Raw genomic sequence first — 18855 nt, forward strand, 5'->3', positions numbered from 1 at the left:
CCAAAGAAGACTCAAGTAGGTGTAGTTACCCACTGAAACACCCACTGGAGGAACTGTGGAAATCCCAAGCTCTCCCCCAAGTACTGCAACTACACGGACATCTTTGAAAAGAATGCTGAAAGGCTCCCTGCACATTGGGACTAGAACTGCCCCATAGTATTTCAGCCAGAGGCAAAGATAGCATGGAGTGACTATGCACAATGTCAGAGTCTGAACTGGTGGCATTGCAAGAGTGTCTCCAAGAGAACCTGGCCTAGGGACTCATACACAAGTCAACTTCACCAGTAGTGTGCCAGTCCTTTTTGTGAAAAAAGGCCAGATGGCAGCATCCGTCACTGTATTGATTTCTAAGGCCTAAATCAGATAACAAACTTGAACCATTACCCCGATCCCCAGCTGTTGGGATTTGCCCACATATTCACTAAACTGGATCTCCAGGGAGCTTAAAATCTCATCTGTATTTGAGAGGGCAATGAATCGAAGACCACCTTTCAGACCCACTATGACCACTCTGAAAATGCCATTCAGACTGACTAATGGCCTAGCAATATTCCACCACTTCATTAATATATTACATAAGTATACCACCATGAACTGGTCCAGTAGGTCATATTGAATATAGTTAATCTTTTCAAATGATCTGCACAGTCCTGGAGAAACAACAATGTAGACTTTACGCTAAGCTTGGAAGTGCACATTTGATCAGATCTCAGCTTAGTTACTGGGTTTCATCCTATCCCTGGAAAGAATCAAGATATATCTGTGCAAGGTTCAGGCTGTGTGCAACTGGGTACCCCCCTCCAACTGCCTACAATATGCATGACCTACAAGCATTTTTTAAGCTTTGTGAACTTCTACCAGAGGTTCATTTAAAAAAAAATTCAAATCAATCCAAGCCCTGCACTGCCCTACTCTGGAAACACCCAGTGCCATGGGTCACCTGAGGCCCAACATGCATTTGAGCAGCTGAAGCTTGCCTTCATCACTGCTCCAGTATTAGCCCAATCAGACACTACATAAGCTTCAGTTGTGGAAGGCACCACTTCTAGTACGATGATTGGGGCAGTACTATCCCAAAGGCATGGACCCATGCAAATACTGCACCCCATGGCTTGCTACTCAAGGAAGCTTACCCCTTCTGAACAGAACTTATATCTTGGTCAAGGAGCTCCTGGCAATTAAGACTGCCTTCAAATAGTGGTGACACTACAGCAAGGGACCCACTATCCAGTCCAAGCATTTACCAATCATCCAAACCTATGGAACCCATGCAAGGCCAAGGCCCTAGATCAATGACAACTCTGGCAAGTTTATTCTTCTCCCAAACCAACTTTAGCTAGATCTACCACCCTGGAACTAGAAACAGCAAGGCTGATGCCTTTTCCTGAAGATATGGCTCTGACCCACAAGGCCCCAGTCCAGAACCAGCACAAATTCTCAAGTCCCATAATTTCCTGAATGCCACTTTTCACCAGGACCTGCTTGCACTCATTCACTCTGCCTTGGCCTCCGGAATTCCACACAAGTTAGCCGTTATCAAATTGAGAACCACAAGAGGCCCAGGAGGCGATCATGTTCATAAGGGACCACATCAACGTTGCCAGGACCTGAGCGTGGCTATTCTTCAATGGTGCCATGACTCCACCCTGGCAGGACACTTAGGGGTTCTAAAACCCAACGATTAATGTCCCATTTCTTCTGGTGGCCCCAAATGTGCTGCACAATAGAGATCTTTGTAGCTTCCTGCCATCTGTATGCCCACGCCAAGATGCTACATCAGAAGCCTTGGGTTCTCCTCGAACCTCTGGACATTCCACCTCAGGCCATTTCCTTGGACTCTGTGGTGGAGTTACCAGAATCCAGTGACTTTACAAACATCCTGATAATGGTAAACCACTTTTTAAGATGTCTCACTTCTTTGTCTGTACAGGTTTACATTCCTCAAAAGAAACTGTGCGACTCTGGATAAACAACACAGTATGCCTTCATGGCCTCCCAGATCATCTCACCTCTGACCAGGGGCCACAGTTACTGCCTACTAGGAGCCACCCTGAAAAACCTAGAGCAATGTAGCCTTAAGGGGGCTCTTAGGGGATGGGATAATGTCATGACCCGTGGGTCTTCAACCCAGACCCACACAATTCATGGAAGCAGCTATGCTCCAACCTTCACCTGGCAGCCTGCTGGCAACAGTTTATCTGGGACCCATGAAGCCAAGCCCTAGTGTGAAGCTTTGTCCTTGAGGTCCGATTGATGGAGTCCCAGAGCGGCTGATTGGCCTGCTGGCTCGACTTAAACCATCAACAGGAAGTAGTCTGAACAACTGGGAATCACCCTACTCTGGACTGTGTGCCATGTGCTTCCTGTTCCTGCCTCTGAACCCATGGTACCCTGATCCAGCCTGACTCTGGTTCCAATCTCCAGTTTGGCTCCTGATTCTGACCTCCCGACCCAGTGAACTCTTGACTCCTGTCTCATACTGCAGATTCTGTCTCTGACTAGGTCTGACCACCCATAACAGAACATTAGTAAGACCGATTATGATAACTGAGGGAGAAGGACCCACCATAATGGATATTACAGACTTCGAAAACTGAAGGAATTTAAATTCCTAGGATTGCCGGTTGCCCTCTTGAGTAATGCCCAGCATCATATTACAACTGTTTGGTGCAGGTGGCAGGAACTGATCCCAGTTCCCTGAGAGAAAAAAAATATGCTAATAAAATTGTGTATAAAACTGTAATTCAACCCATCCTAATGTACAGAAGAGAGACTTCGCAAGCCACAAGAAGAGAAATGAGTATGCTCTCTATAATGGCAATAAAGATGTTGGTCAAATGGTTGGACACTCCATTATAGGAAACAGAATGAAATTGTGACGGGCATAAAGCAGGTTGCCCCAATTAAGACAAGTTGAGGGAAGTTATTCTACACTTATATGGACATATCCATCTGAGCCTAAGAGTTATATTTAAGATGACCTTTAATGGTCAGGGATGGAAGACGACCAAGGGCAAGCCCAGAGATACATGGCAGACATCAATGGACATGAAAGAACAATTTGCATGACAGGTAGGCATACAATCATGAGTTCTGGAAGAAGACTATAAAAGTTGCTGACTCCAGGAAAAGAGGTGGCAAGAAAGAAATTAAAATCCTTGTCTTCTTCTATTTGTTCCTACCGAGTCTGCTGTTTACCCCACTTCAGGTGCTGGCTACAGTGACATGACTACCTGCCCCACACCCGATTCCCAGCTACTACACAGGGCTTGACTTGTAACACTTACTAGACCTCTTGGCTTCCAACCTCTCCACCATAAATAATACTTTCCAATAATACTCTTTGTTTTTGAAGGTGCTAATGCAGGAATGTATCCATCCGTCCCCCTGCTGCCCCTGCCCTCCAAATTCTCTTACTTCTAGCGTTATAGAACTTTTGGGTGGGAGGCAGCATATCTAGTGGCTAGGGCACTGACCTAGGAGGCTGGAGACCTGGGTTCTATCAGCTCTGCTGTTTGATCTTGAGCAGGTAATTTTTCCTCTATGTGCCTGTTTTCCCTCACATTCTCTAGATGTGAGATCTATTTAGATTGTAAACTAAAGCAGGAATAATTGTATGTGCATGTACATCACTGACTACAATGAGACTGAGATTTCAGTTAGAGCCTCCAGGTGCTAATGTAATACAACCACCACCACCATTAACCTTTGTTCCAAGAAACAATCCATGGATTGGCCTTCAGAATCCATGGATTCCCCAAATTCTTAACAGATCTTTGAGCAGCTACAGGACCCCAGATCTTGCCTTCATTGGAACTGCACCATTTAACATCAGATGAGGCCCTGCCCAAATCTATAAATGCTTCTATGCGCATGCAAAATATTTTCAACAAAAAGTAGCAGTTATACAGTATTCTTTATCAGGATTTCACATATTATAAGACATGACAGATTATTAGTAACTATTGATCCATATACTAAACAGTAGGGGGTGCAGTTCTACATTCTACTTCTTGGGTGTAACTTCTACTTACATCCAGGTAGCTGAGGGCAGATTATTTTTAAGGAAAAAAAAATGAAGATTTAATACAAAGGTGGAGGTTTGCCAGTCCCATAAATTCATAGCCTGAACATTTGCACATGAAGAATGGACATTGTTTCCTAGCAATATCAAGAACAATAATGGCAAGGTGAAATAGTAAAATAAAATTATTTGTTTTCTTTCAAAGTATATAAATCAACTATCCAAAATGTCTTGACAACCTGTAAAGTCACAGCCCATATTAGTAACCACCACCATAGATTCATTGTTTGGAGTGTTATGCAATATGCCTAAAAATAGTTGGGACATTCAGTTTTAGGGGTCACTTTCATATGCACAAAAATAAATACATAGTTCTGAGCAGCTTGACCTGACTTTCCAACTGTAAAAATTACAGTATATAGTCATAGGCAGAGCTATTGAATAATCTGCAGTAAGGTTCCATTGATGAATTCTCCATTGACAGAATAGTTTCCCTATTTATTCATTGTTTGTAATTATTTACAAAGACATTCTACAAATAATTTTTGGTTCTTCGATGGTACATGGGCAGGTTTGCTATTAGTTTTAATTGGTTACATAGGTCCTAGAAACATCACATGTCTGTTCACCAAGCCTCTTTCAGAACCTGTTTTTTTTTTGGTGTGAAAACATAAGTGTATGCTTTCCAGTAACATACTCCAATAAACACTTACAATTCACTTTGAAATTTCAGAGAACATTCCTGCTGATTAAAGAATGTGCTAGAATATTCATGAAAAACTAACACAAAGGGAACATAGTCAAAATAAATTAGTTTGAAAATTCAAAAAAAGGAGTATTCTCAGGATTTTTTTTTTTAAATAAAGTATATACCCTTATTGAGCCAAAAATCTCCATTCAGATCCCAGAGGATAAAATGATGGTTTTGAAAGTAGACTGGTAACATGACATTTTAGTATACCATATTTATTTTTCCCCGAGTGCCATATAAAATAGGCTCAGCTTATAAATCAAGACAGTCTTTTTGTAAACTGTAGGCACCTCCAGGATCAACTTGGTTTCTGAAAAGTCATGGTGTGTGCTTTCTGTTTCATGCAACACTAAGGATAAAGATCCTGAAATCAGAATTCAGCTGACAATTTTACTGATACTCATTTGAACTGTAAATACAGTAAAATCTCTTAACAGCTCTTATCTTTTTGGGAAAGATTTCTAAAATGCTTTACACACATCAATTTTTTAAACAAAGGCATTCCCCATTTTTTCCCGTCATTAGAAGTCAGGAGACTGTTTCTTGTCCTTAACATATAACAACAAATTATGTATCATTGTTCTAAAAATCAAGACAGAAAGCTATATGAAAAATAGAAATGATATTGTCTCAAGAGAGGCAAGATAGGTAAGGGAATATCTTTTATCGGGCCAAGTTCTGTTGGTGGAAAGAACAAGCTTTTGAGCTTTCCAGAGCTCTTCTTCGGGTCTCAAGGCAGATAGTGTGAATTAATCTGTCAAGATTCCATATGCAGGCTTTCCTACAATCTGACCTTCCAGGGAGGGGACACAATCAGAGATGCACAGACTGGTACAAATTATTAAGGCAGAATGGAAAGTTAGGCTGAGTACCACAAAGTATATAAATCAACTATCCAAAATGTCTTGAGAACCTGTAAAGTCACAGCCCATATTAGTAACCACTACAATAGAATGATTGTTTGGATTGTTATGCAATATGCCTAAAAAATAGTTGGGGCATTCAGTTTTAGAGGTCACTTTGCATATGCACAGAAATATATAGTTCTGAGCAGCTTGACCTGACTTTCCGACAGTAAAAATTGGAAGGTAGGAGAAAAGCGGTTTAATCCTTTACATCATGTATATTTAGTTATCCCTGTTTAATTAATCCGATGATTGTGGGTCTGTTTGTGCTGACTTACATTTGGAAAAATATCAAGTGCAACCCCACTGAACTCACTCATGTTACATCTGTGCAAGAGGGATGCAAGCCGAGAATCTGATCAACAATTCCTTGGACAGGAGTATGTGTGTAATTAAATCTTTCAAAAGCAAGATGCTGTGTATGTTCTGATAGCATTCAGGATTGCTCAGGAAAATGCTTCCTGCTTTGGACATCAATTCAGAAGATACACTTGTAGATCATAGAATATCAGGGTTGGAAGGGACCTCAGGAGGTCATCTAGTCCAACCCCCTGCTCAAAGCAGGACCAATCCCCAACTAAATCATCCCAGCCAGGGCTTTGTCAAGCCTGACCTTAAAAACCTCTAAGAAAGGAGATCCCACCACCTCCCTAGGTAACCCGTTCCAGTGCTTCACCACCTTCCTAGTGAAAAAGTTTTTCCTAATATCCAACCTAAACCTCCCCCACTGCAACTGGAGACCATTACTCCTTGTTCTGTCATCTGCTACCACTGAGAACAGTCTAGATCCATCCTCTTTGGAACCCCCTTTCAGGTAGTTGAAAGCAGCGATCAAATCCCCCCTCATTCTTCTCTTCTGTAGACTAAACAATCCCAGTTCCTTCAGCATCTCCTCATAAGTCATGTGCTCCAGCCCCCTAATCATTTTTGTTGCCCTCCGCTGGACTCTTTCCAATTTTTCCACATTCTTCTTGTAGCATGGGGCCCGAAACTGGACACAGTATTCTAGATGAGGTCACACCAATGCTGGATAGAGGGGAATGATCACGTCCCTCGATCTGCTGGCAATGCTCCTACTTATACATCCCAAAATGCCATTAGCCTTCTTGGCAACAAGGGCACACTGTTGATTCATATCCAGCTTTTCGTTCACTGTAACCCCTAGGTCCTTTTCTGCAGAACTGCTGCCTAGCTGTTCGGTTCCTAGTCTGTAGCAGTACATGGGATTCTTCCATCCGAAGTGCAGGACTCTGCACTTGTCCTTGTTGAACCTCATCAGATTTCATTTGGCCCAATCCTCTAATAGATGGGTAATTTAGCGATTCAAAAGTGAAACCATCAACCTTGGATTACTATGATTTCTCTCTCTCTCCAGCATTCACATATAATATGCTTAAGAGCCCAAGTGTACTACAGGAAGGTCTATGCGCTCGCACAGTTCTCTGTTGTAGGCAAGAGTAAGGATAAAAAATTCTAACATTTATAGAACTACATTTTCCCATTCACACAAGGTGCAGGAGGAAGCTAAAAGCACAGATTTTCTTAACTGTGTTTAACTGTTGATTTCAGAGCAATTCTCCAAATTATCAAAATCATTTTGAATTCTAATCCTGGCCTCCAAAGTGCTTGCAATTTCTCCTAGCATGCTGTCATCCACACCACACCATGGCGTCATTAATGCAAGTTTTGACTAGGTACAGACCCTTGTGGGACCTCATTAAATATGTCCTCCTATTTTCACAATTACTTTTGTTGACTTAATGAGTAATTTGTTTCTTCAACCAGGTTTGCACCCGTCTAATAGTAATTTAAGCTACACCCCATTTCCCTAATTTGCTTATGAAAATGCAATGTGGAGACACTGGTTTCTGGGGCTGATCTGAATCCCTGGTGCACATTATAGCCCCCTGAGGGGAACTCATGGGGGTGTCTTTTCATGTGACATGTTTAGCTCATTATCTCAGTCATGGGTTTCTGTAAAAAGAAGTTGGAGGCAATTAGTTTTTTCGGGCAACAGCTATTCCAGGAAGAACAATGACAGTGACTAGTTACAGTTAAGAAAATATGTGCTCATACCTGAAGAAGCTCTGTGTAAGCTGGAAAGCTTGTCTCTCTCACCAACAGAAGTCGATCCAATAAAAGATAGTGCCTCACCCACCTTTTCTCTCTAGTAACCGTATTGGTCCCAGGTCCAAGAACACTGGCTAGGCAGTAACACTTCAGAAAGAGATCTGGGGCTTATAGTGGATCATACATTGAATTTGAGCCTACATGATGCAGTTGTGAAAAAGGCTAATATTCTGGTGTGTATCATCAGAAGTGCCACATATAAGACATGGGAGGTAACTGTTTCACTCTACTCAGCGCTGGTAAGGTCTGTGGAGTACTGTGTCCAGTTTTGGGTGCCGCACTTAGAGATGTGAACAAATTGAGATAGCCCAGAGGAGAGCATCAAAAATTGTAAAAAGTTTTAGAAACCTAACCTATGAGGAAAGACTAAGAAAACCAGGCATGTTTAGTCCTAAGAAACAGGGCTGCAGGGGGGACGTGGTAACAGTCATTATGTTCAATGCTGTTATAATAAGGACAGTGATCTCTAGATCCACTAAACATAGGCCAAGAAGTAATGGACTTAATCTGCAGCAAGGGAGATTTAAGTTAGATATTAGAAAATAAATCTTTAATCATAAGGATAGTTAAATACTGGAATAGGCTTCCAAGGGAAGTTGTAGAATCACTGTCACTGGAGGTTTCTAAGAACAGGTTAGACAAACATCTGTCAGGGATGATCCAGCTATACTTGATTCTGCCTCAGCAGGGCATGGACTACATGACTTCTTGAAGTCCCTTCCTGCCCTACATTTCTATGATTGTATGTGGATTAGTCATGTTCCAACAGGCAATATAATCAGTGGATTATTGTGGTTGTGTTATTGGCATCATGCATTTACACTGTCCTCAGTCTATTGCAATGCTTGTTCTGAAGGCTGGAAGGTTGTGGTGAATGCTGGTTTCTATAGATTTCAGAGTAACAGCTGTGTTAGTCTGTATTCGCAAAAAGAAAAGGAGTACTTGTGACTTGATTGTCAGAGTTGCTGAGCACACACAGCTACCAGCGACTGCAGTGGAAGCCACTGCTGCTCAACAACTATGAAAATTTTAAAGTGAAGAAGACCTTGTGTGTTTAGTATAAAGACCACAGTAGTAGAACTAGCTTTTATTTTATAAGAACATCTGCCCAGATGTACTCTCTTTGTCATGAGTGACAGCAAATACTATGTCTCCCACTTGGCTTTTTCCAGAACAAGGCAGGTTGCTGGTATAACAACTAGATTCTGCATTAATGCTATTGATCTCATTGTCAACGGCAGTAGCACCCTCTCCCCAGGCACTATCTTAGACCGTTTCTCCCCTACAAGCTCTACATGCAGTCGCAGATGCAGTCACCTGCAGCATTTTCTGTTTCTCTTTTTCCAATAATTGTATGAGTGACTTTTTGGTAACCCTGCTCTATGTAGTACCAGATGGCGCCAGAACCTTCTTAAGCAGCACAGGACTTGTTATTTCTTCTCTGTCAACCACATCCCTGTGTTCTGATTTTTGCTGGCCTGTTGAGCCCATGGGCTTTCACGTGGGGGTTACCATTCCAACCAACATCGTTACTTTCTAACCCCATCCCTACTAGGAGTAATATCAACAGTTTGGAATGTATGATTGCTATAGTTAGCACATGACAATGAACCACCACCACCAAGCACCATACTTGCAAAGAACTATCTTAATAGATCATAGCAGAGACACCTCCAGAAGCAGTGCACACAAAGATAAGGCATCCTTAAGATGTACAGAGCAAGCATATCTATTGACAGCAGATGTGTTAACAATGCAGGGCAGCAACTGGTCCATCAAAAAAAAAAAAGTGTCAAAAGATTATATTCATTTTGTTTAAGGAAGGGATGGAGGGACTCCATCACACTGACCTACCCACCCACAAACAGTGGTGGCACTAAAATAAGTATTCAGGCCACAGAGCAAATGCATTGAGCATTAGCTGCTCTATTCAGATTGAACCCATCATGATGGATGCAAAGGTAGCAAACCAAAGGTAACATTTGTCTAAAGGGGAGCTGCCAGATAGGCACAGTCCCACTGAGTCACCCATTCACAGGAAATGTGACAGAAATTAGCCAGACAACTGTATTGATATTGCACATTTCTTAGCTGAAAGCAGATCTGTAAAGTATGCATAACAGCAACTACAAGTACAGAAATGGAGGTTTCAAAGAACATGTGTGTAGCTCTGAGGGAAATGATAGAATTCTTTCCTTTGAGGACCTGACTGGAAAATATTCAGAGTTGGAGACTGTGTTTGAAATAACTATCACAGCAGACTTAAAATAAAACGCAAGTAGGGGGGCTGACTGAATTTTTTCTATCCAACTTTTTTAAGGATAATTGGGTTTTTGATTAAATTAGTTATATTTTAGCTGTTTTACTTAAAAAGTATAGAGATTTTTCATTAGAAAACCTGAAATCATCATTTCCTCCCTCTCCCCCCCCCACACATTTTTGGGTAATATTTTAATAGTTCTCAGCACTTTTTGGCAAAAAAAGTAATTTTTCCACAAGAAAACGAATCTTTTCCCAACTAGCCCTAATACATATATCACAAACACACTTTTGTTTGAAAAGACATTCCCCATCCTATGTGTATATATATATATATATATATATATATACACACACACACACACATACATATACACACACACATAGGCCAGTGCTAACAGTGCAGAGAAGTTCAACAGAGAACTTGATATTTTGTGGAGAGGGGAAGATGGACAGACAGAGGATTAAAAGACAATGGCAAAGCAGGAAGATGTGACAGGGATACCTACTGTGCCCTGTGGACCACCACAAACAGGCTGGATGCTTTGCAGATTTATAAGTGCTAGTGTGTTGTTTATTAGGTTCTCCCCACCAGTTCATCAGTACAGCAAACAACGAGGGGCATCAACTTCCCCCTTAGCCCACTCTCTGGGAAGGGGGGGAGAAAGATTTCCTCATCCTGCATCTCCTGCCCCCTGCCAGCCTCTTTCCCTTGCACTTCCTCCCTCTCTTTTAACTGTTCCCAGATGATGGGTCGATTGTTCTCATTAGCCTGTCAGCCTCCTGCCTAATTAAGTGTTTGAGCCCCCATCTCCCAATTAAGTCCACTCCAGGGGTGCAAATAGCTAGTACCTTAGTGATCAGCATGCTGTGTCAGCACTAGGCTTGTGGCATTTTGTCACAGAAGGTAAGACTAAGAGAGACAGCTTTGTTGGGTGAACTCAGCTTTTCCTCCCCCCGTAATGCAGTAACATCTAACAGGTTGTAAAAACTAGAGAACGTGAATTAGTTCTCTGACTGATATCACTTAGCATTGCTGTCAATCCAGGTTCACATTTCAGAGGTGAACTAACTTATCAGAGCTCAAGCAATGAATGTTTGCCTTGGACAATTAAAAACAAAAGAAAAAAGAAGAAATTCATAGGCTAGCAGTGTGTGATTTATATCATTCCTTCTTATGCTGGCCAAGCACACCATATACAATATTTTATGAGCAAGTGTCAAATCACAAACTATATGGCAGACATCCTTGAGGGACTGAGCCGCAGCGTGGCTGCACAGATGTCATTCTCCAACACCACACCTGCAAGAAGTATAAATTGATGTGTTTAATTTTAGAATGAGGAATTGGTATGTGAACAAATATGCTTGTGACAGCAATAGGAAAAGCAGGGATCTGGGTAGTAAATGTCACCAAAATTCATGTGGTGTGTTGAGATTTACCAACATCTAAACAGCATCACTACTGTGTCAGCAAAAATGATGTTCTGCAAGGGTTTGCAGGTCACATGGCAAAGGTTCCCTTGAAACATTCAGGCACAGGAGATTTGCTCTTTGCCACTTTCAATTTGATATTTTACAGGGGTTAGGAACATAAATCAGATAGGAAAACATTATATGTTGTTTTTGACCTTGTAGCTGACTACTAGTAATCTTAAAAGCCAACAAATGTCAGGTTTCAATTTTTAGTTTACTGAATTACTGCATTGTGGAGCACAGAAATACCAATCTCCACGGGTTTTGCAGTTCTAATTCTTTCACATGCAATTACTAGGAAAAAGAGTTTTACTGTACCTGCATGACAGTTGCTTAATATCACTGACTTTTGTACATATTGCCTTGCACATCTGATTGAAGTCATCAGGAACAGCTTTCACCCAAGCACACCTGTCACAGTTTCACGAGTACATTCTGCTCTTGATGGGGGCGCCTTCATGACTTCCAACCCTAGTTCTCTGTAGAATAGATAAGTGCTCCACAAACCAATGAAAATTGAATAGACATCATCAGGAGAAATGAAAATGATTTCACTGCAATAAATGATTTCAAATCTTTTTACAGACTAATAGGATTACAAATAAAAGCCTAAGACATGAGTATATATGATTTTATTGTTATGAAAACTATTTTGCAGAAAAATCCTAGCCATCTTACAAATTAGTGTTTTGTCCTAGAATTATAATTTTAAACAGTCATCAATTCCATGACAAAGATACAGCTATTGAATAGAAATAAAAATGATTCTGATTTAAATTAAGGACATCACAATTAGATTTGTACTTTAAGTGTCAGGATGCTCTCGCAGCCAACCCAACCAATAAATTGCTACGTAATGGTGTGAAGAGGTAACTTAAAAAAAGTAATGACCCAGGAGTTTCCTAAAAAATGCAAAGGTTGAGTATGCTTGCTATGGTCCCTATAGAATGTGGGGAAAGTTATTCGTATAGCCCTGATGCAAAGCCCACTGAAGGCCTCATTGTATTCAGGGGCTCTGAATCAGGTCTCATCTCTCTTAAAATAATGTTTCTCAGTTACATCCATGTAACCCCATAGAAGTTTGCACTGGAGTAATAGAATGTGTCACACAATCCCAAACACAAACGCCCCTTTTTTGAAAATCTTAATATGGAGATAGACAAACCCGAAGCAGTTTGCTGTGATGCCAGTTTTGAAAACTTATAAGCCTCATTTGAGTTGAGTTCACACACATAAGCTTTATGCATAAATACATGGTGGAACCTTGTAAAGGGGCAGCCAAACCATGCAGACCCCCTTGAGCACAGTGTGGTGCTGCAGGTGGGCTCCACCTTTATTGTCACCCCAGGTAGGGGAAATTGAATCACTTAAAAGCCCAAGGGAAAGGAAAAGCTAACACACATAACAAAATGCCACATCCTCTTTTAAGAAGGCTTCAGGGAAGGAGTAATTAAAATGAACCGTTCATAGGGTCTTCACCTCAGAACCCTAGTTCAGCTTCCAAACTTAAAGCCTACATAACAAAGCCTTTGGTTAGGCTGGTCTGCTAGGGTAAGTCTACACTGTAGCTGGTAAACAGAGTTATGCTAGCAGGCCTCCTAGCAAAGGAAGACAGACTCAGGCTAGTGGGTTCAAACTAGTAGTGTGAATGTTGTGGCTCATCCCGCACCTTGGACTCTCAACCCCACCTGACCACCTAGCTCAAGAGCCCAAGCTGCAGCCTTAGAAGTGCTATTATCTTTAACATGCAAGCCTGAGCCCTGCTAGTGCAAGTCTGTCTATCCAGGCTGGGAAGCTTGCTCCCTAGAGCCTGAGCGAAGCATGGCTTCTCTTCTCACCCCCTCTCTCACTCAGTTTCTTCTTGGTTACATATTCTATCTCTAGGGCAAGACAAGCAATCCTTGATTACATCCCAGTTGTAGCCTCCAGCCTGTACCTTAAATAGATAGTGCACTCTTTTTCACAAACCTGCAGCCAAAGATTTGCAATACCAATATATTTACTGTGCAGGTAGCCATGCAAGTAGGTTAACCATAGAGTTTTTAGGATATAAATCTTTAGGAGATTGTTAGGTTCACTCTTGGTCTTGTTTAATATGCAACTTGCATCACCAGAACATTGTATAACAGTTTTAGGGTTTAGTCCAAGTGTTTAGAAGACCATGTAATAGAGTTTCACACAGCAGATCAATATCTACTTACCCTTTTGAAACTGACTCCAGTGGTCCTCACTGGATAATGAAATTGGATTAGGACACTGAGGGGAGCTTCCAAAGTCAATTAACATAAAAAGAAGAGGAACTAAAAAAATATCCTGAATGGAAGAAAAAAGCAGTTAAAAGCTCCAGCAGAGCTGAAACTCTTTGTATACATGGAAGACTACTGGAGAAAATTCAAACACTGCTTCAATCAACATGTGCCAGTAAAAAAGGAAGACATTCAGAAGGTAGTCTTATTTTTGACAGTGGTTGGTTCTGATTCACATGATGTTTTCAACAGTTTTCAGGTAGAAAAAGCTAACTATGAAACTGTAGTACACTGTGAAGAGCACTGCACTCCATGTAAAAAAAAACAAAACAAAACATGAAAGTTGTTTTTAAAATCAGAGAACAAAAGGAAGGTGAAACTATAGAAGAGTTTGTGACTGATCCCAGGCTGTAGACCAAACCTTGAAATTTTGGGAGCTAACAGAGTCCCTGATAAGAGATCCGATCATGACTGGAATCTGGAAAAAATAATACCTCAGAGACTCTACTGGAAGACCCAGGATTAACCCTTGATAAAGCATTTAAAATTTGCCAAGCAATGGAAGTTACCTGTCCTGAATAAAGCTTATGAAGTTTATGCTACTCTGACATGTTTATGCTACTGTAGACATGACTGAAAATCTAAGATACTGCAAGAAAAAAAAAAAAAAACTACCTGAGGCAGAAAGGTATGTGAAGCTCAAATCCAGAGTCTTGCAAAAACAGCACATGGAGCCAGACATGCTGTGGCAACCAACAAAATGTCCAGCATATTGGAAAAGATACCAAAATTGCAATGGATTACATTACTCTGCAAGAGTTCACAAGCAGCAGCAGAGCATGTGCATAGCATGGAGAAACAGTGTGACAATGGTACCACTAATTCAGATGAATTCTTCATAGGAGCAATGCATAACATTGCAGCAGAAGATGACTGCACTATCTATCTGAAAGCAAACGGGTTGATGACTTTTTTAGAATTGCCAGAGAAAGTCTTATAACACATTGACTTGTGTGTCAGTGTCCAACTTAAAAGTAAATAGGCAAAATTCAGGGCTTACACTGGTGAGCTTATTCCCACTAAAGGAATATGTGAATTAAATGTATGCGTAAATAATTTGGAAGATATACTACTACTAAATAGTAGTAGAAACAACAGGGGAAATACCACCTATTATTGGGTTAAAAGAAGATCAATCCTTTGTCTCATCAAGAGGGTGCTGTCTTTGGAGGGCCTGGGGAACAACCATTGAGGAAGAGTTTGAGGAAATAAAGAAGCTCTCAGAGTAGAGAATAGAGCTGAAAGAGCCCAGCTGTCTCCAGTTCACACCCCTAGGAAAGTTCCCTCACCCTAAAACAAAGGTTCAAAGAGGAGCTGGAGGTATTTATCGCTCTGGGAATCAGAGTGAGCAGAAGAATCAAGAGAGTGGGCACATTCAGTCTTCTTCCCCGCTCTCCCTGCAGAGCCCAAAAAGAATTACATACATATGAAGGGAACATTTTCCGTTATTAAGTTTTTAGGAAGAGAGCCGATGCCAAATATTTTTTCTTACTGGATGTATCAGCAGGGTCACGGCAGGTGTCTCAGGAAAAAAACAGAGCACAAATTTGTGTACATTCAACCCCTCCTTTGGGAGACACCGTTTCTGCAGACTGTCATTTAAGTTGCATTCAGTATGACAGATATTGCAAGGGCATGTGCGTCATTTGTGTGAAGTTTATGAATCATCTGTGAATCATTGTGGGCCAGGGAGTGTATGCAATTCCCAGGGTTGTCCAGGCGAGTGGGAAGGGGGAGAAGGTTACCACAGCTTCTCTGGGAACTAAAAGTAGTGGTGGGTGCTAGTAACTGAAATAGTAAACACCTACAGCGAGGTACCACCCCTGGGGTGGCTTGCAAATACTGGCTCAAACTGGATTTTCCAGAGACCAACAGACAAAGAAGGGCTCTTTTATATAAAAAGGCTGAGTTTCAACTGACAGAGCCTTCTTTTGATTCAGACCTTCTGTCCAAGGGGGAGGAGGGGTGACAACCTTTGCAGAGGGTTGGAAAGATTTTGGCTTACTAGAGCCTCATAAGATTGATAGTGACCTCTGGTAAGCTTTTAGCATGTGGACAGGAACTTGTTTGTTTTCTCTGGAATGCTTTTACTATAAGAAAAAGTGTCTTTTGCTTTGTGAAGACTAGCTGGAAACTGACAGACACTGTTGTAACCTCTGGAGAAAGTTGCTGGACCCTGCTCAGACCAGCTGGGGGGAAATCACCATGAAGAGCACTGCAAGTCTAAACTACTGGTTTGGTGGGAGAGAGATGGGGGTTCCTTTCCAAGACAGCTGACAACTAAGAAACCTGAGACCTTTAAGTGGGTGTTGTTGGGAAGACTAGGAAAAGGGAGAAAAAGGTGCAGTTAAATCTAAAACTGTGACATTCAGCATGCGAGGTGTTTCACAGGAAACTATGCCATCAAAGTTTTGTTGTAGGGTTAACATACATGATGACATTTTGTTTTGGGGAAAAATAGGACTTAAAAGAGCACGACTTAAGAACACAAGAACGGCTATATTGGGTCAGACCAAAGGTCAGTCTAGCCCAGTATCCTGTCTTGTGACATTGGCCAGTGCCAGGTGCCCCAGAGGGAATGAACAGAACAGGTAATCATCAAGTGATCCATCCCCTGTTGCCCATTCCCAGCTTCTGGCAAACAAAGCCTAGGGACACCATACCTGCCCATCCCAGCTAATAGCCATTAATGGACCTATCCTCCATGAATTTATCTAGTTCTTTTTTGAACCCCGTTATAGTCTTGGCCTTCACAACATCCTCTGGCAAGGAGTTCCACAGGTTGACTGTGCGTTGTAGAAAAATGAATACAACTCCACAAGGGAAAAAAAGGTGGCAATTACAAAAGTGACAAATATATATATAATTATTATATATATATTATATATATATAGCTCTACTCTTGATACTACCTTTCACAACCATACTCTTGGCCATGGCTGTTATTTCAAACAATTAGACAGCAAATTACATTTATTTCCCATAAGGGACTGTTCTCTCAGAGACGCAGGCTTGGAAAACAGACCAAAAAAAAAAAATCAGTTTCCATGTGCTCTACAATTTTTTTTCAGACTTTGTTTGCTCAATTGTAGTCTAAACAGTTAAACTCCCCCAAGAACTGCTAATGCTTTCTATCGTTTTCTTGTCTCTCTCCCTGGATTTTACATAATTTAACAAACATGAGGCTTAGGCAGCTATGAACCTGAATTGTAGGATCTCCAGAATGGAAGAGACTGGGATCGCTGCCAGCTGTCTAAAGAGCAGCAGAGAGTACACACTGACAGCAAAGTCAGCCACGTGCCAATCTGCTTGGTTCAAAAGAAGTCTGGTTGCAGACAGAGTGAAGGAGCCACACTTTAGTTACGCCAAGCATTAAGATGATTAGACTGCTTGTATAGCAAATAAAGAGACGAAGAGCATATCAGTCAATAGTCAACTCGCCTGACAACTTAGTCACTTTGGGCCAAATTTTAATCATGCTTCACGGATTGACATGAGGCTAAATGTATTTATGTTTGTGAAGTGCTCTGGCACAGTGGGGATGAGTGCCACAGAAAAGCCTTTAAATAATAAAATAAATCCTGAAGTTGTTACTCAGAGACAAGGTTGGCAGACAACTCTACTGTTCACTCAAGCAAAACCCCCATTCAAGTAAGAAATCTAAGTACTGCAGATTTATCTACTATTGATTTATACCATTTAACTCCTCAAAAATGGAGGAAACCCAGGTGTACTTTAATTTGCAAGTTGTCCGCAACCCAATGGAAGGCAATAGGACAACTTGCAAATTAATGTACAGTACTACTCAGTGCAAGTTAGAGTGACAGAATCTTGCCCGTGAAATAGAGCAGATCGCTGCCATTACGTCTTTAATAGGGAGGTGAAGCCCACACAGACCACATGTCTCAGCACGCAATACTCTGATTTGATCTAAGTGGCCCCGAACAGCCATGTCTGCACACACCATCACTCCCTACTAAAGTGGAGGGTAGTGCTGAGCCTCATTAAGAGCTCAGTAGGCTGTATTTGACTTGCAGTCTGCACTTTGACCACCACTGCGCTTGGCTGACGCTTGGCTTCCCATTTAAGTTGTTCAGATTTATGAAAATCTCATTGCATTATGTTGTGCAGCATGAGGTGACTGATGTGCTTCTGCATCATAGTCGCTGGACAAAAAACCCAGAAAAGTGGTTTGCTGAAAACTGTTCAACAGAAACAAATGCATTATAAAAACATGGTATTAAAAAAAAAAATAGTAAAAGCTTCCTGTTGACACATTCAGCATCTTGTCTTTAATGTCATGGGTATTCTAATATTTCTGCATGTCGGTCAGCAAGTCTTGATTAGAAATTCTGCCCAAACTTTCTTGACCCACTGCAGTCCTATTGGCTCTTTAAGGTTAAGTTCATTTTTGTGACCTGTATGCAAAATAATTGAATTGGATGGAGAACTACCCCCACACTAAAAACAGCCTGGCTATTAAAAACCACAGAGCATTTTCCTCCTGATTTACTGGGCTGATTACTGTTAAATTGGCAATTTTCAGCAATAGATACCTGTTTACTGTAGAGTTAGCAGTATGTTTATCTATTCTTTCCAAATAAAGAAAATTGCCTCTTCATGAAGTCAAAGATAAACTGTTTATACAGTCTCCTCAGGCTTCCCACAGCATCTCCTGCTGGTGGGGGAAATGATGAAGCAATTGATGCTACCTTCTGTTGAGTGGGGGCGCTATAGGGAAAGGAACAGGAGAAGCCGGGAGCGCATTTGGACTTTATCTGCAGAGGAGTAGTGATGTAGCAAGCCAGAGAAGGCACCAAAGTCACTAAAGCACTATGAGGAAGTTTTAGTGCAGCTGCAACTACTCTCCACATTCTTATATGGTGCCTAGTCTCTGTGCTAGTGTTTCATGAATCAGAGAAAGCCTTCTAAGATGCTGCCTTGTGCAAGATACGTCTTAAACTAAATTAAAGCCAGCATTGGGGCAGCATAAGATACTATCCT

The 18855-nt window shown here is 41.3% G+C and overlaps 2 long non-coding RNA genes across 3 annotated transcripts in view; one reads left to right on the plus strand and one right to left on the minus strand.

Moving 5' to 3' along the window:
• Positions 1-18855, plus strand: part of LOC141982520 (uncharacterized) — a 94620-nt gene that overhangs the window by 45917 nt on the left and 29848 nt on the right. The gene's annotated exons all lie outside the window — the stretch shown is intronic.
• The window catches only part of LOC141982519 (uncharacterized), a 68570-nt gene that overhangs the window by 26115 nt on the left and 23600 nt on the right, over positions 1-18855 (minus strand). For both annotated transcript variants that reach the window (XR_012638107.1, XR_012638106.1), the window contains exon 2: positions 11864-12024. This is a non-coding gene — a long non-coding RNA (uncharacterized LOC141982519). The remainder of the gene's footprint in view (positions 1-11863; positions 12025-18855) is intronic.

The sequence above is a fragment of the Natator depressus genome, chromosome 2 (assembly GCF_965152275.1).
Source record: "Natator depressus isolate rNatDep1 chromosome 2, rNatDep2.hap1, whole genome shotgun sequence".
Taxonomy (NCBI): domain Eukaryota; kingdom Metazoa; phylum Chordata; order Testudines; family Cheloniidae; genus Natator; species Natator depressus.